We start from the raw sequence: 26,518 nt of genomic DNA, 5'->3' as shown, positions 1-26,518 counted from the left end.
CGTCCCCCAATTTGAAACCCAGGAACCGCAGGGAATCCGGGTGGAGGGGAATGAGTCGAAAAGCCGATTCCACGTCTAATTTCGCCAACAGGCCCCCCGGACCACAGTCTCCCACCAAGCGCAGATCGTCATCAAAAAACTGATAACGCACCCTGCACATGGCCTCGGGAATGGAGTCGTTAACCGAAACGCCAGGAGGATGCGACAAGTGCTGTATCAGGCGGAACTTACCCGGGGCCTTCTTGGGCACCACCCTCACGGGGGAGATGCCCAAGGAGGGCAGAGGGGGAAAGGCGTAGGCCACGTCCACTTTCCGCCGGACCTCCTGTGTGAATTCGCGAGCCGACCTCAAATTCTGGCGCGCCACCACGTGCACCGAATCCGAAATGGGCAGACGAAAACCATGCCTAAAACCCTCCAAAAGGACGACGTTGCCGACTTGTCGGGGTATAAACTAAGCCAGCGCCGCAATTCGGGAACGTGAATCGGGGAGAAGGCCTTACCTGCCAACTCCCGACCTCGGCCGGAGCGGAGGGCTTACCGCTCGCCGCCGAGGTGCAGTCTTTGGCCGGGTGACTGGCCCCGCACAACTTACACGAGTGGCGAAAACGACAATTTACCTGCGCATTTCCCCTCGTAAGCAAAACACTTTCCTTTCCCCACCGAGCGGGAGCCCAAACCTCCGGCCGCCACGGGCTTCTTGACCGCGGCGTCCGGGGTGGGCTTGACCTGCTGTGTGACCTCCAACCACACCTCAACATCCTTAAAACCCGCGGGCAGGATGGGGTTACCATTCTGATTACGACGGAATTTTTCGTTGTAATCCCGCCAAGCGGAACCTTTGGCCTGTAAATACATGTCATGCACCAAAAACAGATATTTGACCAAATTGACATACTCAGCGGGCCGCGATTCTGTGTAGCAAGCCATAAAAACCAAGAACCCCCGCAACCACTGGTGAAAATTACGGAAAGCACTCTCCCCAATGCCCCCCGGTTTCTTAGCTGCGTCAAAAGCTTGTCGCATCTCATCCGTAAGGGTGAAGATGTCAACATACTTCCCCTTCCTAATTCTTTCTCGCATCCGCTTACGGACCCCCCGGGTGACTGCCATGTTGGCGCAATGCACCATCTCCGTATAACGGGGGGGTCCAGGGGAACTGCCGACGCTGTCATCTTTCGCGATTCCTTCGCCATGCGCCGCGCGATAAGTCTAGCTAGTTTACGCGGGCGCCGGAGAACCTGAAGAAACACTGCTAGACGAGGAGGAAGAAGAACTAGACGAACAGTGTGAAGTAATAGCGTGCTCACCAGTGCCTGAAGGACCCGGAACAGCATCGTCCGTTGCACCCGACTCCGGCGGAACTTCCCCCATCGGTGCCGCGCCGCGGCCCTCTCCGACCTCCAGCCCCTCCGTGACGAAGACCCGGAACCAGCCAGCACCTGCGAGGAGGAAACAGAAGGGACAACAGGAGCAGGGGAAACCAGCGCATAAACAGCAATGGGGGTAACAGGCGGGGGAGGGGGCAAAGCCCAGTCGCTCTGCGGAGGGGGGCCAGCGGGAAGCGGCGGGGGAGGACCCACAATGGAGGGGTACGAAAAGGCATGGGGACGGCAGACCCGACCCCCGTAACGCCACCAATGGTGTAAGCAGGCCGCCACGCAGGAGGTGGAATGTAACCGACCCAGGAATTCCCGACGAAACCGGATGGAACCGAGTAGGCGCCGGGGGCGCCAGCAAAAAATGCGCCAACGGGTTTGCCCCATCCGGGGACGACCCGGCATGCGAGCCCGCAAAGGCAGGGGGGGAGGGGGGGGGGGGGGGGGGGGGGGGGGGGGACTGCAACCCGGGGGCCGCCGACCGACCACATGGGCTGTACGCCGGCGGCCGAGCTGGCAAAGTACGGTGAAGATTCCAGGGAGGACGGCACCGGGAGGCCTATGAAAGGCGTTCCGGAAGACGCGGGAAAAGCCTGCGCCAGAGGCCAGGGAAGGCCACCGGGGAAAAACTGACCCCCAGCGCACCCGTGAGGCGCGGCAAACGAAAGAGGAGGGCTGGGCAGGTGGAACGCTGCTGCGATGGATGACTGAGTCGCCACCAGCTGCAACGCCCCCAGCGGGCCGGGGGGGGGGGGGGGGCGCCTGGAGCACGACGCCTGGGGATGCCGACGCGGGAAGACGTGCAACGGGTGACCGGGAGCCCAGCAAAAAGGCTCCTGCAGCGGGATCCCCATCCGAGAACCCCCGCCATGAAACAGTAGGAGGGGCGTGCGCCGCGGCATTCCCAGCCATATTCCCCGCCCCGAAAACCCCAGGGCCCGCCCCAGTCGCCCCAACACTATATGCGGGCGAAAAAGGCCCCCCCCATAGGGAGGGGCCCATCCGCATCCGCCCGCTGAAAGGAGGGCACCGGACCCTGCTGCCCCACACTCGCTGGCTCTCCCTGTATAACTGGCCCCCCCTCTCCCCCGCAGCGGCCGCCCGGTACCATGTGGGCGCCCGAGCCGCCGCTCAGAGCCGACGGTGGGGAGAGAAGGGGAGACGCGGCGCAGACTAGCACGCCGGGCAAGGGTGCCGCACGGCACACCGAGGCCGCCGGGAACGCCCACGACCCGGCCGAGCCGCGCGTCCCGTACAGAGCGGCCGCTAGCCACACAAACCTCGCTGGCAGGGGAGCGGGCCGCCGCGGCCCGACCCTGCCGCGGGTCTGCCGCTGCTGGAAGCAAACTCCGGGGGGCCGCACTACGGGAGCGAGGAGTGCCCACGGCCTCCATAAGGCGGCGGGAGGGGGGTGCAGAGCGGCGTGGACGCGGCATGATGGGCAGCGGGAGCAATTGAATGGAAAACCAGGGAGGGAACAGCCCAGCAAAAATACATACATACAGAAACAAAAGTTCTCTTGGGGAGCTTTACCACCACAGATATACTTATATAATTATAAAATCATTTATTAAAAAACCATGTATACTTTTATAACATGAATCACAAGATCACACATGTCATATGAGCAATACATCAATTTCTGATTGTCTGTTGTACATGATGTTTTCAATCATTAGATGAAATACTTATTCCTCAGCATGAGAAAGTATGAATGGTCTGTTCACACGGAAAACGCACAATCGTTGAAACCCAACGCGTTTTGTTCCTTAGGACTTCATCAGGGGTGCAAATCTGGGTGGTTCAATAAAAAATATATATCAAACAGTGTCCCTTCACATATATTTCAACTTCATGAAACCACTTCATTATTTAATAAAATTTTACCTGCTTTATATACAAAACAAATCACATAGAAATACAAAGAAGGGAGGATATAAGGAAAAAAAGGTAAGGAGAACATCGGAGGAGGAGGAAAAACATATGGAGTGTAAAGTAAGGATTGGATCCCTACTGAATGGTTCAAATTTAAATACCAAATATATACCATATAACTATATAGTTCAGTACACATCAATTAATGAACAGTTTACATAATGACCAAGGATGGCATCTAGTGCACGTGATACTTAGTTGTTTAAATGAAGTAATTGTACATACCAAAGAATGGGTTCACCAAAGGGAATATAAACAGAGCATGAATTCACCGAGAGTGTATTCCTACAAATTAGAATTGTACTTCTATTAGAATACAAAAACATCTTAGAAATGAGGCATCATTCTATTAGTAATGATTCTTAAATGCAATAGTTGGCACCAATCACTCAATTAATATTATGGTGCTCATCAGGAGTTAGGTATAGTCGTTAAACATTTATTAAACATACCACTGGTCAGTTTTCAATAGATTCTCCCACTACTATTGAAATGTGCCTATTATTAACAAAATGATATACGATGAATTTGTTAAAACCAAACATCAATGTCCATGTTGTATCTACATACATACATATGGTGGTTAATGAGGGACCATACTGAAATAGGTAGATTGTAACCGATGGGAATTCTACTAAAACGATTCATATGTAGCCGAAATAGGATATAGTCTTTTCTACATACTAAACATGATTAAGGTGTGTGCTCATTTATGAGAGTATATGCTCACCTGTGGAAACTTAACTAACCATCAAATTATGGGTGTTGGCTGAAGAACATCAATAGTACATCCATGTATTTCCTATAGGGTTATGGAGTGTTTGATTAGAAAGGGGTACTAGCAATAGATCACCTCCAATGCAGCAACAACTTAAAATATAAAATGGGACGATCAAAATTTAGAAAGAGATCCTAATGACACTATTGATTAATTAGATGTCAAGCTCACCTACCAGAAACTTCTATTTAGATTTCACAAACTGGCAATTCGGATGAGATCAGGAGATATTATCCGATCAGACCCTATAAAGATGGGATGTCTTAGTTGGAAATAAGACAAGTCTAAATCAATAAAAAAGACTGAATGGAATAAGGTATTTACCTGGTGTGTTGTCTCAAGGTCCACCTCACAGCTATAAGTGAGAGTGAACTCTTTAGTCCTATATATACCCCCTGTGTAATTGACATCATTTCCTGTCAAGCTAATTATGTCCCTCAATTAAGTTAATTGAGATGGCCTGAAAAGACTACTAGTGGATATCATAGCTAGTGGATTAACCTGTTAGGGACGTGTATCATTTAGAGGAGTCACAATAGATATTGTATAAATTGTGTTTACTAGGGCCCTCATTCCGAGTTGTTCGCTCGGTATTTTTCATCGCATCGCAGTGAAAATCCGCTTAGTACGCATGCGCAATGTTCGCACTGCGACTGCGCCAAGTAACTTTACTATGAAGAAAGTATTTTTACTCACGGCTTTTTCTTCGCTCCGGCGATCGTAATGTGATTGACAGGAAATGGGTGTTACTGGGCGGAAACACGGCGTTTCAGGGGCGTGTGGCTGAAAACGCTACCGTTTCCGGAAAAAACGCAGGAGTGGCCGGAGAAACGGTGGGAGTGCCTGGGCGAACGCTGGCCCTCATTCCGAGTTGATCGGTCGCAAGGCGAATTTAGCAGAGTTACACACGCTAAGCCGCCGCCTACTGGGAGTGAATCTTAGCTTCTTAAAATTGCGACCGATGTATTCGCAATATTGCGATTACTAACTACTTAGCAGTTTCAGAGTAGCTCCAGACTTACTCTGCCTGTGCGATCAGTTCAGTGCTTGTCGTTCCTGGTTGACGTCACAAACACACCCAGCGTTCGCCCAGGCACTCCCACCGTTTCTCCGGCCACTCCTGCGTTTTTTCCGGAAACGGTAGCGTTTTCAGCCACACGCCCCTGAAACGCCGTGTTTCCGCCCAGTAACACCCATTTCCTGTCAATCACATTACGATCGCCGGAGCGAAGAAAAAGCCGTGAGTAACAATACTTTCTTCATAGTAAAGTTACTTGGCGCAGTCGCAGTGCGAACATTGCGCATGCGTACTAAGCGGATTTTCACTGCGATGCGATGAAAAATACCGAGCGAACAACTCGGAATGAGGGCCGCTGGGTGTGTTTGTGACGTCAACCAGGAACGACAAGCACTGAACTGATCGCACAGGCAGAGTAAGTCTGGAGCTACTCTGAAACTGCTAAGTAGTTAGTAATCGCAATATTGCGAATACATCGGTCGCAATTTTAAGAAGCTAAGATTCACTCCCAGTAGGCGGCGGCTTAGCGTGTGTAACTCTGCTAAATTCGCCTTGCGACCGATCAACTCGGAATGAGGGCCTATATACACATATATACACATATATAACTGAACAAGTGGAAAAACAGTACAAATAACTGCAGCAGTATACTCAGCCTTCCAGGATCATACAATAAATGGCAAGAGGAAGTCTGAGGCACATGACCCTGCCCTATATACTATCCTGAGACCAACCCCTTAAGGTTTGACGGACAACCCTCTGATCCTATAGGAAAAAAACCCCGGAAACATGATCTGCCTAGCAACTGCTTAGTCATAAAACAACTGTGATGCCCAGTATCTGACCCCCCTGATCCCTACTGACCGCAACTGCAGCCGCTGTCCCCGCAGGGGTTAATAGATTGTCCGGTCGCTAGGCAACTCTGGCTGGCCGGACGATTACCTGGAGGACACTAGGACCCAGCATTGAGGAGGCTGGAGACTGAGCAGGATTAGCGGTCCGCAGAGCGGGAAGAAGGAGGCGGGACTGGCGCGGGGTTGTTGGCGCCGAGAGAGAGGAGGAGTTGGACCGCGCGGTGTACAGGGGAGCCGCCAGGGACAGCCGTGATCGGAGAGCCGGGTCTGACCGTGGCCACCAGCCCTCTGTCGCGGAGGAGAGCTGCCAGACGGGACACCACCGCCGGGTGGAGGAGAGGGGGGAACCGGACCCGCTGTCGCAGACAGGGGAGAAACGGGAAGGAGCTGCTGGCAGGAGACGGCCAGAATCAGTGGAGCGCTGCCTGAGTGTATACCCAGCAGAGGGGAGAGCCGTGACCCGAGCGCAAGACAGCGCCAACATAAAGAAGTGCTGCCAGCCTACAGGTATTTATGCTGTAGAAAGTCCTTCAGCCAACCCATGCACCCCCCGTGACTTGTCAAAAGACATACTGCGGCCAAGTTGGAAGTCCCTTAGCAGGGAAAGTGCCTGCATAACAAATACATCTCATCTACGGCCATAAAGACCTAGTCAGCGACACCCCTGAGGGCCATCACCGTACTCCAACTTGTACAGCCCTAAAGCTCAGTTCACATAGACTGCTCACCCTCTATGGAACCCTCAGGGATAACATTTGTGATTATTCACCAGGCTGTCAAGTCAGTATTATTTCTGCTGCCTACTGCGAGCAGGATTTATTGGACCTACCGGCTAGTCTAGAGATGAGCGCCTGAAATTTTTCGGGTTTTGTGTTTTGGTTTTGGGTTCGGTTCCGCGGCCGTGTTTTGGGTTCGAACGCGTTTTGGCAAAACCTCACCGAATTTTTTTTGTCGGATTCGGGTGTGTTTTGGATTCGGGTGTTTTTTTTCAAAAAACACTAAAAAACAGCTTAAATCATAGAATTTGGGGGTCATTTTGATCCCAAAGTATTATTAACCTCAAAAACCATAATTTACACTCATTTTCAGTCTATTCTGAATACCTCACACCTCACAATATTATTTTTAGTCCTAAAATTTGCACCGAGGTCGCTGTGTGAGTAAGATAAGCGACCCTAGTGGCCGACACAAACACCGGGCCCATCTAGGAGTGGCACTGCAGTGTCACGCAGGATGTCCCTTCCAAAAAACCCTCCCCAAACAGCACATGACGCAAAGAAAAAAAGAGGCGCAATGAGGTAGCTGTGTGAGTAAGATTAGCGACCCTAGTGGCCGACACAAACACCGGGCCCATCTAGGAGTGGCACTGCAGTGTCACGCAGGATGGCCCTTCCAAAAAACCCTCCCCAAACAGCACATGACGCAAAGAAAAAAAGAGGCGCAATGAGGTAGCTGTGTGAGTAAGATTAGCGACCCTAGTGGCCGACACAAACACCGGGCCCATCTAGGAGTGGCACTGCAGTGTCACGCAGGATGTCCCTTCCAAAAAACCCTCCCCAAACAGCACATGACGCAAAGAAAAAAAGAGGCGCAATGAGGTAGCTGACTGTGTGAGTAAGATTAGCGACCCTAGTGGCCGACACAAACACCGGGCCCATTTAGGAGTGTCACGCAGGATGTCCCTTCCAAAAAACCCTCCCCAAACAGCACATGACGCAAAGAAAAAAAGAGGCGCAATGAGGTAGCTGTGTGAGTAAGATTAGCGACCCTAGTGGCCGACACAAACACCGGGCCCATCTAGGAGTGGCACTGCAGTGTCACGCAGGATGGCCCTTCCAAAAAACCCTCCCCAAACAGCACATGACGCAAAGAAAAAAAGAGGCGCAATGAGGTAGCTGTGTGAGTAAGATTAGCGACCCTAGTGGCCGACACAAACACCGGGCCCATCTAGGAGTGGCACTGCAGTGTCACGCAGGATGTCCCTTCCAAAAAACCCTCCCCAATCAGCACATGATGCAAAGAAAAAGAAAAGAAAAAAGAGGTGCAAGATGGAATTGTCCTTGGGCCCTCCCACCCACCCTTATGTTGTATAAACAAAACAGGACATGCACACTTTAACCAACCCATCATTTCAGTGACAGGGTCTGCCACACGACTGTGACTGATATGACGGGTTGGTTTGGACCCCCCCCAAAAAAGAAGCAATTAATCTCTCCTTGCACAAACTGGCTCTACAGAGGCAAGATGTCCACCTCATCATCACCCTCCGATATATCACCGTGTACATCCCCCTCCTCACAGATTATCAATTCGTCCCCACTGGAATCCACCATCTCAGCTCCCTGTGTACTTTGTGGAGGCAATTGCTGCTGGTCAATGTCTCCGCGGAGGAATTGATTATAATTCATTTTAATGAACATCATCTTCTCCACATTTTCTGGATGTAACCTCGTACGCCGATTGCTGACAAGGTGAGCGGCGGCACTAAACACTCTTTCGGAGTACACACTTGTGGGAGGGCAACTTAGGTAGAATAAAGCCAGTTTGTGCAAGGGCCTCCAAATTGCCTCTTTTTCCTGCCAGTATAAGTACGGACTGTGTGACGTGCCTACTTGGATGCGGTCACTCATATAATCCTCCACCATTCTATCAATGTTGAGAGAATCATATGCAGTGACAGTAGACGACATGTCCGTAATCGTTGTCAGGTCCTTCAGTCCGGACCAGATGTCAGCATCAGCAGTCGCTCCAGACTGCCCTGCATCACCGCCAGCGGGTGGGCTCGGAATTCTGAGCCTTTTCCTCGCACCCCCAGTTGCGGGAGAATGTGAAGGAGGAGATGTTGACAGGTCGCGTTCCGCTTGACTTGACAATTTTGTCACCAGCAGGTCTTTCAACCCCAGCAGACTTGTGTCTGCCGGAAAGAGAGATCCAAGGTAGGCTTTAAATCTAGGATCGAGCACGGTGGCCAAAATGTAGTGCTCTGATTTCAACAGATTGACCACCCGTGAATCCTTGTTAAGCGAATTAAGGGCTCCATCCACAAGTCCCACATGCCTAGCGGAATCGCTCCGTGTTAGCTCCTCCTTCAATGTCTCCAGCTTCTTCTGCAAAAGCCTGATGAGGGGAATGACCTGACTCAGGCTGGCAGTGTCTGAACTGACTTCACGTGTGGCAAGTTCAAAGGGCATCAGAACCTTGCACAACATTGAAATCATTCTCCACTGCGCTTGAGACAGGTGCATTCCACCTACTATATCGTGCTCAATTGTATAGGCTTGAATGGCCTTTTGCTGCTCCTCCAACCTCTGAAGCATATAGAGGGTTGAATTCCACCTCGTTACCACTTCTTGCTTCAGATGATGGCAGGGCAGGTTCAGTAGTTTTTGGTGGTGCTCCAGTCTTCTGTACGTGGTGCCTGTACGCCGAAAGTGTCCCGCAATTCTTCTGGCCACCGACAGCATCTCTTGCACGCCCCTGTCGTTTTTTTTAAAATTCTGCACCACCAAATTCAAGGTATGTGCAAAACATGGGACGTGCTGGAATTTGCCCATATTTAATGCACACACAATATTGCTGGCGTTGTCCGATGCCACAAATCCACAGGAGAGTCCAATTGGGGTAAGCCATTCCGCGATGATCTTCCTCAGTTGCCGTAAGAGGTTTTCAGCTGTGTGCGTATTCTGGAAAGCGGTGATACAAAGCGTAGCCTGCCTAGGAAAGAGTTGGCGTTTGCGAGATGCTGCTACTGGTGCCGCCGCTGCTGTTCTTGCGGCGGGAGTCCATACATCTACCCAGTGGGCTGTCACAGTCATATAGTCCTGACCCTGCCCTGCTCCACTTGTCCACATGTCCGTGGTTAAGTGGACATTGGGTACAACTGCATTTTTTAGGACACTGGTGAGTCTTTTTCTGACGTCCGTGTACATTCTCGGTATCGCCTGCCTAGAGAAGTAGAACCTAGATGGTATTTGGTAACGGGGGCACACTGCCTCAATAAATTGTCTAGTTCCCTGTGAACTAACGGCGGATACCGGACGCACGTCTAACACCAACATAGTTGTCAAGGCCTCAGTTATCCGCTTTGCAGCAGGATGACTGCTGTGATATTTCATCTTCCTCGCAAAGGACTGTTGGACAGTCAATTGCTTACTGGAAGTAGTACAAGTGGGCTTACGACTTCCCCTCTGGGATGACCATCGACTCCCAGCAGCAACAACAGCAGCGCCAGCAGCAGTAGGCTTTACACGCAAGGATGCATCGGAGGAATCCCAGGCAGGAGAGGACTCGTCAGAATTGCCAGTGACATGGCCTGCAGGACTATTGGCATTCCTGGGGAAGGAGGAAATTGACACTGAGGGAGTTGGTGGGGTGGTTTGCGTGAGCTTGGTTACAAGAGGAAGGGATTTACTGGTCAGTGGACTGCTTCCGCTGTCGCCCAAAGTTTTTGAACTTGTCACTGACTTATTATGAATGCGCTGCAGGTGACGTATAAGGGAGGATGTTCCGAGGTGGTTAACGTCCTTACCCCTACTTATTACAGCTTGACAAAGGCAACACACGGCTTGACACCTGTTGTCCGCTTTTCTGTTGAAATACCTCCACACTGAAGAGCTAATTTTTTTGGTATTTTCACCAGGCATGTCAACGGCCATATTCCTCCCACGGACAACAGGTGTCTCCCCGGGTGCCTGACTTAAACAAACCACCTCACCATCAGAATCCTCCTGGTCAATTTCCTCCCCAGCGCCAGCAACACCCATATCCTCCTCATCCTGGTGTACTTCAACATCTTCATCTTCAATCTGACTATCAGGAACTGGACTGCGGGTGCTCCTTCCAGCACTTGCAGGGGGCGTGCAAATGGTGGAAGGCGCATGCTCTTCACGTCCAGTGTTGGGAAGGTCAGGCATCGCAACCGACACAATTGGACTCTCCTTGTGGATTTGGGATTTCGAAGAACGCACAGTTCTTTGCGGTGCTTTTGCCAGCTTGAGTCTTTTCAGTTTTCTAGCGAGAGGCTGAGTGCTTCCATCCTCATGTGAAGCTGAACCACTAGCCATGAACATAGGCCAGGGCCTCAGCCGTTCCTTGCCACTCCGTGTGGTAAATGGCATATTGGCAAGTTTACGCTTCTCCTCCGACAATTTTATTTTAGGTTTTGGAGTCCTTTTTTTACTGATATTTGGTGTTTTGGATTTGACATGCTCTGTACTATGACATTGGGCATCGGCCTTGGCAGACGACGTTGCTGGCATTTCATCGTCTCGGCCATGACTAGTGGCAGCAGCTTCAGCACGAGGTGGAAGTGGATCTTGATCTTTCCCTAATTTTGGAACCTCAACATTTTTGTTCTCCATATTTTAATAGGCACAACTAAAAGGCACCTCAGGTAAACAATGGAGATGGATACTAGTATACAATTATGGACTGCCTGCCGAGTGCAGACACAGAGGTAGCCACAGCCGTGAACTACCGTACTGTACTGTGTCTGCTGCTAATATAGACTGGTTGATAAAGAGATGTCTATGTAACTATGTATGTATAAAGAAGAAAGAAAAAAAAACCACGGTTAGGTGGTATACAATTATGGACGGACTGCCTGCCGAGTGCAGACACAGAGGTAGCCACAGCCGTGAACTACCGTACTGTACTGTGTCTGCTGCTAATAATATAGACTGGTTGATAAAGAGATGTCGTAGTAGTATGTATGTATAAAGAAGAAAGAAAAAAAAACCACGGTTAGGTGGTATACAATTATGGACGGACTGCCTGCCGAGTGCAGACACAGAGGTAGCCACAGCCGTGAACTACCGTACTGTACTGTGTCTGCTGCTAATATAGACTGGTTGATAAAGAGATGTCTATGTAACTATGTATGTATAAAGAAGAAAGAAAAAAAAACCACGGTTAGGTGGTATACAATTATGGACGGACTGCCTGCCGAGTGCAGACACAGAGGTAGCCACAGCCGTGAACTACCGTACTGTACTGTGTCTGCTGCTAATATAGACTGGTTGATAAAGAGATGTCTATGTAACTATGTATGTATAAAGAAGAAAGAAAAAAAAACCACGGTTAGGTGGTATACAATTATGGACGGACTGCCTGCCGAGTGCAGACACAGAGGTAGCCACAGCCGTGAACTACCGTACTGTACTGTGTCTGCTGCTAATATAGACTGGTTGATAAAGAGATGTCTATGTAACTATGTATGTATAAAGAAGAAAGAAAAAAAAACCACGGTTAGGTGGTATACAATTATGGACGGACTGCCTGCCGAGTGCAGACACAGAGGTAGCCACAGCCGTGAACTACCGTACTGTACTGTGTCTGCTGCTAATAATATAGACTGGTTGATAAAGAGATGTCGTAGTAGTATGTATGTATAAAGAAGAAAGAAAAAAAAACCACGGTTAGGTGGTATACAATTATGGACGGACTGCCTGCCGAGTGCAGACACAGAGGTAGCCACAGCCGTGAACTACCGTACTGTACTGTGTCTGCTGCTAATATAGACTGGTTGATAAAGAGATGTCTATGTAACTATGTATGTATAAAGAAGAAAGAAAAAAAAACCACGGTTAGGTGGTATACAATTATGGACGGACTGCCTGCCGAGTGCAGACACAGAGGTAGCCACAGCCGTGAACTACCGTACTGTACTGTGTCTGCTGCTAATATAGACTGGTTGATAAAGAGATGTCGTAGTAGTATGTATGTATAAAGAAGAAAAAAAAACACGGTTAGGTGGTATACAATTATGGACGGACTGCCTGCCGAGTGCAGACACAGAGGTAGCCACAGCCGTGAACTACCGTACTGTGTCTGCTGCGACTGGATGATAAATGATATAAAAAATATATATATATCACTACTGCAGCTGGACAGGTATATATTATATATTATATAATGACGGACCTGCTGGACACTGTCTGTCAGCAGAATGAGTTTTATTTTTATAGAATAAAAAAAACAACAACACACAAGTGAAGTCACACGACGAGTGTTTAACTTTTTCAGGCAATCACAATATAAGTATACTACTAACTATACTGGTGGTCAGTGTGGTCAGGTCACTGGTCAGTCACACTGGCAGTGGCACTCCTGCAGCAAAAGTGTGCACTGTTTAATTTTAATATAATATTATGTACTCCTGGCTCCTGCTATAACCTATAACTGGCACTGCAGTGCTCCCCAGTCTCCCCCACAATTATAAGCTGTGTGAGCTGAGCAGTCAGACAGATATATAATATATATAGATGATGCAGCACACTGGGCTGAGCCTGAGCAGTGCACACAGATATGGTATGTGACTGAGTCACTGTGTGTATCGCTTTTTTCAGGCAGAGAACGGATATATTAAATAAACTGCACTGTCTGGTGGTCACTCACTATATAATATTATGTACTCCTGGCTCCTGCTATAACCTATAACTGGCACTGCAGTGCTCCCCAGTCTCCCCCACAATTATAAGCTGTGTGAGCTGAGCAGTCAGACAGATATATAATATATATAGATGATGCAGCACACTGGGCTGAGCCTGAGCAGTGCACACAGATATGGTATGTGACTGAGTTACTGTGTGTATCGCTTTTTTCAGGCAGAGAACGGATATATTAAATAAACTGCACTGTCTGGTGGTCACTCACTAGTAAACTCTCTGCACTCTCTACACTTCTACAGTACTCCTCCTAGTCCTAAGCTCCAGTAAATCTCTCTCTCTTATAATCTAAATGGAGAGGACGCCAGCCACGTCCTCTCCCTATCAATCTCAATGCACGTGTGAAAATGGCGGCGACGCGCGGCTCCTTATATAGAATCCGAGTCTCGCGATAGAATCCGAGCCTCGCGAGAATCCGACAGCGTCATGATGACGTTCGGGCGCGCTCGGGTTAACCGAGCAAGGCGGGAAGATCCGAGTCGCTCGGACCCGTGAAAAAAAACATGAAGTTCGGGCGGGTTCGGATTCAGAGAAACCGAACCCGCTCATCTCTACCGGCTACCAAGTGATTATAAACCCCTTCAGATACTGTGTTCCACCAGTCCGTGCTCAAACTGTTGGGACATTATACTGGACTAGAGACTCCCTTTTATTGAGCCCATAACGCCATCTAGTGACCCGTCAGTATAACACATGCATACTCATGAAACAGCTGCATAAGACGTCTGAGTGTTGAAATTCTGAAATGCTCTTGTCAGTGCCGTTTCTAGCGGCGGGCGAGCCGTGCAACCGCACGGGGCGCCCGCCGCGGCACTTTGTGACTCCTTATCTCCTCTCCCCGAGCGCTCCTGCTCGGGGGGCGGAGTTTCGCGGAATGACGCGTTTGCGTCGTGACGTCACGACGCAAATGCGTCATTCCGCGAAACTCCGCCCCCCGAGCAGGACCGCTCTGGGAGAGGAGATAAGGAGATACGCATGGAAGGAGGAGGCGGCCGGCGCGATGGACGTGAGGCGGCGGGACCGAAGAGCGGGAAGATGTAAGTATCCTCTCTCTCTTTCTCCCTCTTCCTTCCCCCTCACTTGAAACCTGCCTGCCGCACTGTGTAAAATGGGGACACCTGCCTATGGGGATACCTGCCTGCCGCACTGTATAAAATGGGGACACCTGCATATGGGGTTGCCTGCTGCACTGTATAAAATGGGGACACCTGCATATGGGGTTGCCTGCCGCACTGTATAAAATGGGGACACCTGCATATGGGGTTGCCTGCTGCACTGTATAAAATGGGGACACCTGCCTATGGGGTTGCCTGCCGCACTGTATAAAATGGGGACACCTGCATATGGGGTTGCCTGCTGCACTGTAAAAATGGGGACACCTGCATATGGGGTTGCCTGCCGCACTGTATAAAATGGGGACACCTGCCGCACTGTATAAAATGGGGACACCTGCCTATGGGGTTGCCTGCCGCACTGTGTAAAATGGGGACACCTGCCTGCCGCACTGTGTAAAATGGGAACACCTGCCTGCCGCACTGTGTAAAATGGGGACACCTGCCTGCCGGACTGTGTAAAATGGGGACACCTGCCTGCCGGACTGTGTAAAATGGGGACACCTGCCTGCCGCACTGTGTAAAATGGGGATACCTGCCTGCCGCACTGTGTAAAATGGGGGCACCTGCCTGTGTACTGTGTAAAATGGTGATATCTGCCTGCCGCACTGTGTAAAATGGTGATATCTGCCTGCCGCACTGTGTAAAATGGGGATACCTGCCTACCGTACTGTGTAAAATGGGGATACCTGCCTACCGTACTGTGTAAAATGGGGATACCTGCCTACCGCACTTTGTAAAATGGGGACACCTGCCTGCCGCGCTGTGTAAAATGGGGACACCTGCCTGTCGCGCTGTGTAATATGGGGACACTTGCCTGCTGTAATGTGTAAAAAGGGGACTTTTTTTATTTTTATTTTTTTTTCCCTGTGGTGGGTGTGATGATATCAGACGAGGCTGCGCGCACTTTAATGAGACCACACCCATTTTAATCAGGCCACACACTCTTGTCGGGAGCGCGCGCGCCTTCGGCGCGCGCATGCTTTTTCTTTTTACGGCTATATGGGGGGGGGGGGGGGGCGCATTTTGAAATCTCGCACTGGGAGCCAAATTGTCTAGAAACGGCCCTGGCTCTTGTGTTAATGTTATGTTATATTTTTAGTATGTGACTAAAAGTATTGTGACTTATTGAATTGCACTGAGCTCTACTGAGCGGTAAATTAAGTCACATGGACCAGTGACTAACCCTGTGTATAATAAATCTTTGTTACTGTACCCCACCGTAGTGGTCCTTTCACATTTGGGGGGGGGGGGTGTTGCCTATACTGGGGTATCTCCGTCCCTTCTGCCCAGGTTCTGCACAGGTGTCCTCCGCAGATTCCAACCGACTTCGCACAAGCAGGAACTGGACGGCCGGACCGGGACGGACGCGAAATTCCAGGTACGCTTTACCACGTACCACACAACCAATCACCAAAAGTTGGGCTCTTATATGGCCTCAGGCTTATGCAGCCTTCAGCTAATCTAATACAGAAAAAACAAGCAATAAAAAACATATGTGTGAGGGAGCCTTCTGCCCCAGATGTTCCGGGATCGGCCTCCTGCCTCCATTCCAGACATCGAAAATCAAAAATCCAAGGACAGGGGTCGACCTTCTGCCACTACCCCTGCCCACCAACAGTTGCAGGGACGGAGGTACGCGCCGCCCCTATATGGTAAAAATTGGGCCACCGGCCCCGCCATCCACATATGTTTATACCAGTTATATGGACCCACTTGGTAAAGCGATGACTGTAAACTAATTATAAAACTATAAAATTTTCCTAAAAGTACACCCAAACTTACTAACCTTGAACTCATAATTAAAATTAAGTAACCGTTCAGAAACCGGCCAACTGCCAGGTTACCAACCTGCCACCGCCACCTACTCCGAAAAGACTAACTAAAGGGACCTAAAAAGCAGAACAAAACTAACTAAAGAGACCTAAAAGTAGAACACGGACTAACGCAACGGAACACAAGAAAAACTACCTAAAGGGGCCTAAGAATGTGAATAATGTCCTCCAAGAAGATCAGCACGCCAGCCGGCGACAAATGCACCCCGTCAGACCAGTACTGTGTCGGATCACGGAAGGAGATACCACCGTGCGGCACGACCAGGCCGCCATGCTGGAGGACAGCACGACCGATAACCGAATTGACCCGCCTCCGAACTAGGTCAATCGCCCCGGGGTTAAAGGCTCCACGCCAAGATCGCCGAGGGACGATGTCTGACCAGAGGATCAGGCAAAACGGCCAGTCAGCCATAAGTTCCAACAGCTGACGTCTGATCTCGAGGCGAATGTCGAGCCCAGTGCGGCGCACCAGATCATTGCCACCCAGATGCAAGACCAGAAACCGCGGGTACCCAAATTGGCCAACTGCCGCCCGAAGCCAGTCCCGCAGGCCGTCCCCAGCGGAGGCCTCTACGCCCCAACCAGCGCACAGCCTGCAGCTCCGGCCGGGTTGTGTCGCAGGCCAGAGCAGACATGGACAGCCAGTAGATGTATGAATGGCCGACTGTCACAACTGAGGGCCTGAGCTGACGGGAGGCAGCCTCAGTTGTAGGGGCTGGGATGTAACGGAACCTGGGAGGTTGTATCAGACCCCTAGACATGTAAGTAACATGTAGAATAACTGCCCGAAGGCGTGACCACGACAACCAGGATAAAAGTCAATGATGTTTATTATGACAAACTCCGTAACACAGCAGCAGTAAAAGGAAACATAAAAGTCAACAGAGGATAAATACAATTCCTGGGTACTACAGGGTGGCAAGGGCCACAGGCACTGGTAGTGTGAGACAGTTCTTATAATCTTCTAGTTGGAAAGTCCTTACCAGGCCTGACTGTAGCAATGGAGAGAACCCAGGATCGTACCAGCTGATGTTCCAGGAAAGGCTGGGCTGCTGAAGGTAAAACGGCTGCTGTGGATACTGGCTGGAACCAGACTGTTGTTGGTACGGAGTGGATACTGGCTGGAACCAGTTAAATAATAAACGAACTTGAGAGCGATGAAATAATAATGAAGTTTGGAGTTTGAGAGCGGTGAAATAATAATACCGGTGAAGAGTGGTAAACTGCAGAAAAGGACACCGGCCCTTTAAGAGAAGCTGTACACTGCTGGAAGCTAGGCTGGAAGCAGGTGATTGTTTGAGAGCGGTGAAATAATAATACCGGTGGAGAGTGGTAAACTGCAGAAAGGACACCGGCCCTTTAAGAGAAGCTGTACACTGCTGGAAGCTGGGCTGGAAGCAGGTGATTGTTGTAGCTGGAAACAGGTGAGTCCAGAATGGATCGGAGAGTCAGGCTACACCGCAGATGGAATGCTGGTGCGGGTCTCTATAGCAGAAGTCTGGAGACAGGAGCTGGAACCTGGAAGACAACCACAGGAGAGAGACAAACTGGAACTAGGTTAGACAACCAAAGCACTGACGCCTTCCTTGCTCAGGCACAGCATATTTATACCTGCAGCAAGGAAGGGGTTGGCTAGGCAATTATGCAGATTAACAATACAGACAGCAGATTGGTGGAAATAATCAGATGACAAAATCCAAGATGGCTGCGCCCATGCAGACACTTGGAGGGAAGTTTGGTTTGTAATCCATGTGAGAATTGAAACAGTAATGGCGACGCCGGCTACAGGAGACAGGAGACGCCAGACTGACAAGCGCACATTTAACCACGCGGGCACAGCGGAGGCCGCGGCTGATGAAATCACCACTCTGACATTCTGCATGTGGAAACTCAGGAACAGCGGGATCCGGTCCTGGAACGCTGAGCCAGCCTTAGGAGGCATCTGAAGGGTAAGTAATGGCGTCCAGATACCCGGATCGTGACACCGACAAATCATATAAAGTGCGGATCTAACCGCCGTCCTGCAAAAGAAGGGTGTGACGCAGGTTAATAAACAAAATAAAGATAGTATGAGTAGTAGATGGGCAACCTAACTGCGTCCCTAACGGGGAGGGGGTTTTGGGGGGAAGGGTCACCCAATTTGACTTGAGGCAAAAACACAAAACTTCGTTAGCCGGCAAAAGCCGTAATTAAAACCAACGATAAAACAAAAATTCCTCAAGGCCCCCGCAATCGCAAAGTGCAACTGCGACGAGCGGCTAGTCCTCAAAGGGGCGCACTGGTTGAAAAAAGCCTGATATAGCGTATGACTGCACCAGACCTCCACCTACACAGTGCCCGGACTTCGACTTCGGACCAACCCGCCGCAGCGGCTGCTGACGCAGCGCCGATGCGGAAAGAGTGAGTCCCAGAGTCGGCCGGAGATAGACCCAGGTACAAAAGACAACGTCCCAAAAACCGACCGGGAGTAATATCTGGACAACGGGGAACCATCACGATGGACGAGCTACCCGGTGGGCGTTGGAGGCCGAAGGGACGAATAAGCCCGGGCTGCGGAAACTGGACAAATGCCCCGCGCACGAGCCTGACCCATTCGAACCCACTGCCCCATGCCGACTACGTCCGTCTTGGAGCGCTGAATCCGACACCACAAACCGTCGGGGCATACGACGACACGGGCCGCCAGCATGGGCGAGGCAGAAGTCCGAGAGACGGATTCCAGCTCACCCACCCTGAGCGCACCATGGAAGGCCATCGTAAAGGCCGACATGAAGAGGCGAACCTCGTATACCCATATCGTATCCCCGTATCCTCGTATCGTGAGCGCTGAATCCTACACCCCAAACCTTTGGGGCGTACGTCGACGGCTTTTAATGACTGAAAGGAAGGCCTATTAAATCTAAACTTGGATGAAAAAACTTCCTGTCTAACTAAGGGACGGTTGAAATATTTATCACACATAGCAGAAAGCAGACAGCTCATGAAAATAAAATATCTCAAAATTATAATCGAAATAATAACCTAAATGTTGGAGGGCCTTCTGCCCCAATGTTCTGGGATTGGCTGTCTGCCACCATCCCTGGGGGCCTGCTACCCAGATGTTATGGGATCGGCCTTCTGCCACCATCCCTGAGGGCCTGCTACCCAGATGTTATGGGATCGGCCTTCTGCCACCATCCCAGACATCCCGAATCCAATGCAACTATGGGCCATCTGCCTTGTGAGGGGTCTTACCCACTATGGCCCCTCTCTAGAAGGTAGCGATTCCACCGCTCCCAAGCGGCCAGATAAGCTGTAAAAGTTGCAGGAGCCAAAGACCTGTGGGCTAAATCCTCCAATCCGCACACAGAAGCAGGACAGAAGTCCCCTTGGATTAGAGCTGCAGGAGCTAACTGCCGAAACCACTGCCAGTCGCCGCGAGAAAGGGTATCATCAATTTTGTTGCGCTCGGTCGGGACATGCTTGTCTCGCAACGTAATGTTGGTCACCCAGCATAGCAAGACTATCTGCGCGAAGACCCGCAGTCCAGCAAGGATGTGGACTCCTGCCTAATGATGGCAAAAACCACGCCCAAATTGTCGCACCAGAAGACCACCTGTTTGTTACGCAGGGCATAGCGCCAGAGCGCCACTGCGCCCAGTATGGGAAAAATATCCAGCAACAGCAAGAATCGCAAGCACCAGAGGCGTCCGTGAAAAGCTCCAGAGAGGAGGTGAAACGAACTAGAAATCCATCCCAAATATGTAAATCCCTCGAGTGCTAAACTAAGAAAATTATGAGGGCGTCTAATCCCAACTGTCGCCCGTTCCAATTGCCCGCAGAAAAACTCTACCCATTGGGATAACCTTCCAAGCAAAAAGAAACAGGCCCAAGAAGGATTGAGCCTTTTGTAGAGTAAGCGTGCCCACGGCGAGCCCATAGAGGATACCATCGTGAAGACGCAACACCTTGTACCCAAGGAGCCTTCAGAGACCACCGACCGTATCCATCTGAATCCCGAGGTAAACAAGGAGGCGGAGGGACCCTGCCAATGGCCACCGCAGCAAGACGATGCAGTGAACAGAGCCAGGTGGGCCGAGCAAAAGAAAATCCCCCAGGTAGTGCGACATACCCCGCTCGCCCATCGCCTGCTGCAGACCCCAGCGGAGGAAAGAACTGCACCTTGCAAAGTCAGCGCACGAGAGATAAAAACCCACAGGGAGGCAGCGATCGATGTAGTAGCCATCATCCAGTTGAAAACCCATAAATCGAAAGGCGAAAGGGTGCAGCGGGAGGAGCGAAACGCTGACGCGATGTCCAATTCACACATCACCGCCCCCGGACCAAACGACCGAATGGCGGCCGAATCAAACTTACAGATAGGTAAACGACCCTACCTGATAATAGGGCTAGCCTCATTAACCGATGACCCAAGAGGACAGGAAAGATGGATGAGACAAAATTCGCCTGCAGACTGCTTGGGCACCATGTCTACGGGGGACAAGACCAAATCTAGTAAGGGGGGGGGGAGTTTCCCGGAAAAAGCCTATCATCCCGCCCAACGGAAACTCCTGAGCCGAATGCAAGTTCGTACTAGCCCCGGGACCCGCCAGTCCATGTATCGGCAAGAGGAAACCAGGTGCGAAAACCCGAGTGTAAGAATAGGGCGTCCACCGACCGCGGGAACCGTCGCAGCCAGGGGAATGAGCGCCCGAAGTCTTATTGAGGTGGGGGCTGTGGCCAGCGCTTGGGGCCGCGGGAGCGCGGCTCTGCGGGCCGGAATTACCCCTGTGCCGTGTACTGGGGCAGTCCTTGATCCCGTGGCTTCCGCCACAGCTGATGCAGGAGTGACGAATACGACACCGCCGCCCCAAACTGCATTGGGCAGGATTGAAAGCGAAGCATTAACCATGCCCCGCGCGCAATGAACCCCCTCAAAAGCCGGCAGAATGAGAGGCAGGTCGTGGAACCCGTCGTTCCTGCTGTACCGGCAGTACCCTGAGGCAGCTCCGAGCACAATACCACATCCTTTTTACTGAAGGTATAGATCTGCCGCCCATGCTGTTTGCGCCGGAAGTCCTAGTAGTAATGCCGCCAAGTATGGTACAGCACGTGTATAAGGAATTGATGGCGCACGATGTTCATGTGTTCGTCCGGGCGCGTCTCTGAGTAACACGCCGCAAAGATCAACATGCACCTAACTCAAGTCGGGTAGGAGCGCAAAGCGTCCTCGCTGCCCGGCCCTTTTGCTTAGCCGAAAGCAAGGCTATACGAGCATCACTAGTAAGAGCAAAAATATAGACAGATAGGCCCTTACGGATCCGGTCTCAGACCCAGGGCCGGAGACCACGGTGCACTGCGGTGTTGGCGCAGTGAACGGTGTCCAACTCCACCGACACTTGCGAGGCGGAAGAGGTTGAATGCCGTCGCTCGCGGCGTTTGCGACGCTTGACCCTGTGCAAACCGTCGCAGGAGGAGGACACACCCTCCGAGGATGTGGAGGCAAGGGAAGAGTCCATGCTCCTGCGCCTATCGCGCTTGCCGGTAACCTTACGCGCACTGCTGCCGCTGCAAGAGGAGCGGGACTGAGTACTAGATCCCCCCCCTACTACGGGGGTAACTGCGCTCCCCTTGGACCAGTCAGGGTCCAATGAAGACTCACCAGTACGAGGGGGAACTCCGTCCGTCCCAGCAGCTGCCATACGACTTGTAGATGCGCCGACTGACTCCATTCCTGGCCCAACGTCCGCGGCTGGGGAGACAAAAGTGACAATGTTCCCCCGTTCCCCCAACGGACCCGCAGCCGCCGGGAGTGGGGCAGGCGGGGCGACCGTCACGCCAGAGGACAGGAGCGGGGTAAGAGATTGCGCATTGCTATCCGCCAAAGAAGCGGCGGCCCATCCCGGTCTCCCGGGTACGGAGGATAACAAGGGAGCCACCGTCGACACGACAGCAGCACAAATGGCGGACAAGATGGTGGCGTCCACCACGGGTGCAGCCGCCGTGGCAGGGGCTCTAAGATCAGACCCGGCACGCGAGTCGCGCGCCCCACGGGAGGTTCGCAAACCTCCCGTCAGGAGCAAGGACCCGGATGATCCCTCACTGTCAGGTACAACGGCACATCCGCTCTGCTGTGATACCCCCCGGCCGAACCGCCTGCGCCTCGACCTCCTCCTATCCCGAGCAGTAACCCCCAGGAGGAGAAGCCGGAGAGTCGCCAGAACTAGAAAGAGGCAGCTCAACGTCGGACTGAGGGCTGTCCGCTGCAGCTACGGAAGCAGACATCTGGACGCGGGGAGGGACAGATCGCTCGCCTCCTGCCGTCGCACGCCGCCCCCGTATGAGACCGGTAGGGCTGCACGGTGACGGCTGGCGGCAGTACAAAGTGGGCCACGAGCCGACCCGGGAGGGGCTGGTACCAGCCGCAGAGCGGGTGTGTCGCCCCGCCCTGCCACAGGAGGGCGCCTGCCGTGAGCATGTACCTGGGGAGCAGGAACAGGCCTCATATGGGCCCCCCAATTCACCGTGTGAGAAGTGGCACGCGAAGCTGCCCAGACCCCTGGCATCTGGCAGCCGCGCGATCCCCCCTCCCACCCGATGGGAGTGTGTCCCCCCTCCCTAGTGTGTTTTTAACTTTTTGTGGCTGCCCCCCCTTCCCCCCCCGGGCGGGAGATCGCCGCCGATGCGCATGGCGGGAGATAGGTCCCGGCCCCACGTGGCTAGCCTGGCCGCCAGCAGCCCTGAGCGGCGGATCCAGGGACGGCAGGACACCGTCCCTGGCAGGCCACCTCAGGCGGCCGCAGACCCCCGGCGCTCCGTCCAGCGCCGCAGCCAGCGGCGGTGACGGAGGCCTCAGGGAAGCGCGGGCGGCCGAGCACGGCCGCGCACGGCCGCAGTCTTCTGCACAGCGGGCGCAGCAGGTCTACCCTTTGCCGGCCGGACAACAGCAGTGTCCATGAGCCGTACGGGGAGCCCTACGCTGCACCTAGATCCCCCCTCGTCTCAACATGAGGCGAAAAGAAGGGGGGGGGGGAAGGGGAGCTGCAAAATGACAAGGACAGGAATAGGGTAAGATAAAGAAAAAGGCAGAGAGAGGTTAGAAGGGAGAATATAGGGAGAAAAAGGAATAAAGAGCTAGGAAAAAGGAAAGGGTTATAGGAAATTAAGTAATTTACAAAATGAATACTTAGCAGTTCCACGAGAAGAGCTGAAAAGAGGGAGGAAGTACCCTGTCAGCAGCCTATATGCATGACAGGCCAGCCCCTATACATGATCCAGCCAATCAGCCCCTTGGACCCTCTCTCTACGTTCCTCCCACCACAAAACATTAACCCCTTCCTAGCAAAGGTGATGCATTGAGCGGCGCTGCGGAAGCCCAGACGGTGCGTTTATGCTGCTATGGTCACATTATGTTCCCTACGCAGTCTTACTGTGCATTGATATATCTGTTTATTTACATAGCCTTACTCTGTAATTACTTAGTATTGCTAGTCCAGTGCAGTTTTATTGTTTGTCATAATTCCTGCATTGTACATGTGACTACTCCGTGTATCTCACCCCCTACTGTTATCCTTATATTCTGTAACCTGAGGGGGCTACGTGCGTCAGGGTTATTAGAGAATATAGGTATTTCACAGGATATACGTATTTTTTATTTTTTTCTGTGTTTTTCAGTCACATTTTACCTCAGAAATCCTCCATTTGTGCTGTCACTTGCACGGGGGGAGGGGGGGGGGGTTGTGTTAGGTGTCCTATCCTGATATTGTACTGTGTCGCCCGTAGTTTAAGCTTTCATATTATGTCAGCTACAGGGGGCGATGGGCCTGGGGCTGATTCCGCGGTGCGTGGTTATGACGTCCCAGATGCATTAGAGGATAACATGGCTGCGGAGGGTTCAGGTTTTGGGGGTTCTGTACCCCCCAGTCAGTTTGTAGCATCAGGAGCACTGTCCTGGTCGGCCTTTTCTAATATACTGACTACACTGGTAACTAGACTTGCGCCCCCTATGGGACCTCCTATGCCTTATCAGCCTTATATGGTCCCTGTGGTTAATCCACCATGGACAGATGCTCTGTCCACTCAGTTACAGCACTTGAATAACTCTTTGGATAAACGTATTCCTGACCCTTGCCCGCCTAAGACTAAACCTAAGAAGTCCTCTAAGCGGGCTGCTACTTCCTCTCAATCCACGCCTGTTCCGGATACCTCTTCCGAGGAAGATGGCATGTATACGGACCCCACAGATTCTGATCATGTCGCTTCTGATGGGGAGTCTGTTTCACAGGTGGATGTTCCTGATCTCTTGGAGGCTATCAGGCTCATTTTTCAGATTGATGATGATCCTGAACCTGCTACTACGTCTAAGAAACCGGATAGATTTAAACGTCAGAAGGTTACTAAATTGGTTTTACCTCATTCTGACCATTTGTTTGACATATGTCAGGAATCCTGGGAGAACCCAGGAAAGAAATTCACCCTGCACAAGAAGATGCTAGCTCACTATACTCTTGCGCCAGAGTTGAGCAAAAATTGGGAAACGCCACGGCCGGTGGACTCGCAAATCGCTCGGCTGGTGGTGTCATCTGCTCTACCTGTCACTACCGTCACTTCTCTCAAGGAGCCGACGCAGTGGCGGAACTAGCGAGCGGTGGGCCCAGGTGCGACAAAATGCTTTGGGCCTCCCCCTCTCTCATCCCATCCAAGTCCACCCCCTCACCCTTGGAGAGGATCTGGTGAGGGGGACCTGCTCAGGGCCAGAGAAATGGATACCTAGCAACAGTGCCATAACTAGACATTTTAGCACCGTGTGCAAGAAACAGCATTGGAGCCCCAGCCCTGCATGCAAAACAGGGGCAGTGCGCGCCGTAGGCGCGTGCAAAAATACATAGGGACGTGGTTTCATGGGGAAGGGGTGTGGCCACAAAATAATACCAAGTCATAAAACGGTGCACAGTAGTCTCCATTATTCAAATTACACCGCACAGTAGCACCACTACACCAGGTAGAGACCCTTTTACACCTTACGGCACCAGATTCCCCTTTTTACACGTTACGGCAGACAGCGTCCCCCTTTTTACACATAACGGCAGACAGCATCCCCCTTTTTACACATAACGGCAGACAGCGTCCCCTTTTTACACATAACGGCAGACAGCATCCCCCTTTTTACACATAACGGCAGACAGCGTCCCCTTTTTACACATAACGGCAGACAGCGTGCCCTTGTTACACATAATGGCAGACAGCGTGCCTTTTTACACATAACGGCAGACAGCGTGCCTTTTTACACATTACTGCAGACAGCGTCCCCCTTTTTACACATAACAGCAGACAGCACCCCCTTTTTACACATAACGGCAGACAACGTCCCCTTTTTACACATAACGGCAGACAGCGTGCCCTTGTTACACATAACGGCAGACAGCGTGCCTTTTTACACATTACGGCAGACAGCGTGCCTTTTTACACATTACGGCAGACAGCATCCCCCTTTTTACACATAACCGCAGACAGCGTCCCCTTTTTTTACACATAACGGCAGACAGCGTCCCCTTTTTACACATAACGGCAGACAGCGTGCCCTTGATACACATTACGGCAGACAGCGTGCCTTTTTACACATTACGGCAGACAGTCCCCCCCCCCCCAGCCACAACATGCGCCCCCTGCAAATAATTGATCATATATTGAGGTGTCATGAAATAACCAACGTTTCAGGGCCCATGTGACAAGCTCTAGGACAAATAGGCAGATTTGAGCATAATGAACATCAGTGCACATGTGTATATTCTGGGTGTATAACTAAACTATACCATGTTGCACAGACCTATTTTACACCCCCCCCCCACACACACACACACACACACACACACACACACACACACACACACACACACAAGTGTACACTGCTGCTTTGATGGATTAATTCACCTGATTTTATGGCTATTGGCAGGACTAGGACACCCGTTGAATCTTTTCTCCAGCACAAGGGATCCTGCCTGGAATGATGACATCCCCTCCCCACAGGCCTGCGAATCGCGGGTAAAATGCCGCGAGTGGGCGGAGCCTAATGCCGTGAATGGGCGGAGCTACGATCGTGACCCGCGATCAGAAAAAAAACTTTTAAGTTAATCAGGGGGGTTTCTGGGTACGCGTGCGCCAGTGAGAGGGAGAGCAGCAGCAG

The 26,518-nt window shown here is 51.6% G+C and overlaps 1 long non-coding RNA gene across 4 annotated transcripts; it reads right to left on the bottom strand.

Moving 5' to 3' along the window:
• Positions 1 to 2,926: 2,926 nt before the first annotated feature.
• LOC134935822 (uncharacterized) lies at positions 2,927 to 4,480 on the bottom strand. 4 transcript variants are annotated; one of them, XR_010180415.1, is made up of 5 exons: positions 4,417 to 4,480; positions 4,264 to 4,337; positions 4,045 to 4,116; positions 3,540 to 3,599; positions 2,927 to 3,173 (listed from the first exon to the last, which is right to left on the bottom strand). It is a non-coding gene; the product is annotated as an uncharacterized LOC134935822 (long non-coding RNA). The 4 variants fall into 4 exon arrangements; XR_010180414.1 differs by having other exon boundaries at positions 4,268 to 4,337; XR_010180416.1 differs by lacking the exon at positions 4,045 to 4,116.
• Positions 4,481 to 26,518: the final 22,038 nt, after the last annotated feature.

Source organism: Pseudophryne corroboree, chromosome 6 (assembly GCF_028390025.1).
Source record: "Pseudophryne corroboree isolate aPseCor3 chromosome 6, aPseCor3.hap2, whole genome shotgun sequence".
Lineage (NCBI taxonomy): Eukaryota > Metazoa > Chordata > Amphibia > Anura > Myobatrachidae > Pseudophryne > Pseudophryne corroboree.
Note: the sequence above shows the minus strand (reverse complement) of the source record. Positions and strands in the feature narration are given on the sequence as shown.